Source organism: Mus caroli, chromosome 9 (assembly GCF_900094665.2).
Source record: "Mus caroli chromosome 9, CAROLI_EIJ_v1.1, whole genome shotgun sequence".
In the NCBI taxonomy this organism is placed as follows: domain Eukaryota; kingdom Metazoa; phylum Chordata; class Mammalia; order Rodentia; family Muridae; genus Mus; species Mus caroli.
In genome coordinates this window covers 84,943,241-84,945,692 of record NC_034578.1, presented here as the reverse complement: position 1 = coordinate 84,945,692, position 2,452 = coordinate 84,943,241, and positions in this window count along the sequence as shown.

The window sequence follows — 2,452 nt, the reverse complement described above, 5'->3', positions numbered from 1 at the left end:
AAAAAAAAAGGGGAGGGCCTTCAACTTTTAAACTTGTCTTAGCCTCTTGAGTCATGAAATTACAGTTAAGCTTTATTATAATCACCATAATTGTATCTTTAACTTGTACTTTGATCCCAGTGTAGTGCATAACTGTATTTGCAGCATTTGGGTAGGAGGAGGCAGGAAGATGATTATCCTCAGCTACAGAGTGAGTTCAAAACCAGCCAGAGCTTTATAAGCCTGAGTCTCCAATAAAGAGACAAGAAAGAAACTCCATGTCTTAGGGTTTTACTGCTGTGACCAGACACCATGACCAAGGCAATTCTTTTATTGTTATTATTATTATTTTAAAGATTTATTTATTATTATATGTAAGTACACCATAGCTGACTTCAGACACACCAGAAGAGGGCATCAGATCTCCTTACGGAGCCACCATGTGGTTGCTGGGATTTGAACTCCAGACCTTTGGAAGAGCAGTCGGGTGCTCTTACCCACTGAGCCATCTCACCAGCCCTGACCAAGGCAATTCTTATAAGGACAAAATTTAACTGGGGCTGGCTTACAGGTTTAGAGGTTCAGTCCATTATCATCATGGTAGGAAGCACAGTAGCATCCAGGGAAGCATGGTGAAAGAGGAGCTGAGAGTTCTACATCTTTATCTGAAGGATGCTAGGAGAAGACTGGCTTCCAGGAAGCTAGGATGAGGTTTTTAAAGGCTAAGGCCACAATGGCACACCTACTTCAGCAAGGCCACACCTACTCCAAAAGGGCCACCCCTCCAAATAATACCATGTTCTGGGCTAGGCATACTCAAACCACCTCACTGCACTTGATATAATAGGCAAGTGTGTGTGAGTATAGAAGACATACAGAATATGTGTGACTGCCGTTTTGTCCCACCTTTTTCCATTAAAGTTACCATGACACTTCATGTGTACCAGATTTTAGTGGACTCACCACACATCAGAGATCAGTGACGTTTAAAATGAGTACAAGGTATGGTAATCTAAATCAACACAGAAATTGCTTGGCTTTCCAGTGAGGGCCCAGAGCTTGCTTTGAAGGCAGAAAAAGAGCAGTGCCATGTTAAGAAATATCTATGACTACAGACCTTAATGGCCTGTCATTATATTGGAAATAATGACATTTTTTTTGGTTTTTCGAGACAGGGTTTCTCTGTATAGCCCTGGCTGTCCTGGAACTCACTTTGTAGACCAGGCTGGCCTCAAACTCAGAAATCCACCTGCCTCTNCCTCCCGAGTGCTGGGATTAAAGGCGTGTGCCACCACGCCCGGCAATAATGACATTTTAAGAAAAGGAAAGATAGCTGGACATGGTGGCACATGCCTTTAATCCTAGCACTCGGGAGGCAGAGGCAAGCGGATTTCTGAGTTTGAGGCCAGCCTGTTCTACAGAGTGAGTTCCAGGACAGGACAGCCAGGGCTACACAGAGAAACCCTGTCTAAAAAGAGAGAGAGAGAGAGAGAGAGAGAGAGAGAGAGAGAGAGAGAGAGAGAGAAGGAAAGATAAGACAACTCATAATTTCCATTCGGTCATTCTTTATTCATATTTGGGCAAGACATAGAGCATGTGTCCTAGGCAAAGTGTGCTAAAATAACAATGTGATGGGCTGGAGAGATGGCTCAGAGGTTAAGAGCACCGACTGCTCTTCCAGAGGTCCTGAGTTCAATTCCCAGCAATCACATGGTAGCTCATAACCGTCTGTTATGGGATCTGATGCCATCTTCTGGTGGGTCCGAAGAGAGCAATGGTGGTGTAGTCATATGCATAAAATAAATAAATCTTAAAAAAACCAAAAACAATGTGACAGCTATAGTGGCTTCCTTCGCAGGTGTGTGTGTGTGTGTGTGTGTGTGTGTGTGTGTGTGTGTATGTCCATCCATCTGTCTGTGTGTTAGAAGAGGGGGGGTCTTTGAGTAAAGTCACCTTTGCCGGGAACTTTCAGATATCCTATCATGGGCACCTTTTTTCCTGCAGTAGATCTTCTTGAAAATAAAAACAGCCAAAAGTTGCTCATCTCCTGTCACATAGAGTTGAGGATGCATTGATAAACCAATTTTGAAGGGAGGTATGTTTATATAACCTTGTTCTTTGTGTAGTTATTTCTATAAACTCCATGGCTTCTTATAATTTAATTCTACCTTTCCACTAACAATGTTAGAGTCAAGGAACTAAAAAGAGACTGAGCTATGAATCTCATAGAGAGAGATTAAAAAGCTATACCCATGCCAGCTGCTGAGATGGCTCAGTGGGTAAGGGAGAGCACTGGCAGACAGACTGGATGAACTGAGTTCTATCTTCAGGATCCTCTTAATGGAAAGAGAGAAATGACTCCCCGAGTGTTCTTCTAACCTCCACATATGCACAGCGGCAATGCATACACATGCTCACGAGCACATGTACTCAAATCAATGCAATCTAATTTTGAGAAAGGAAAATGCTATGA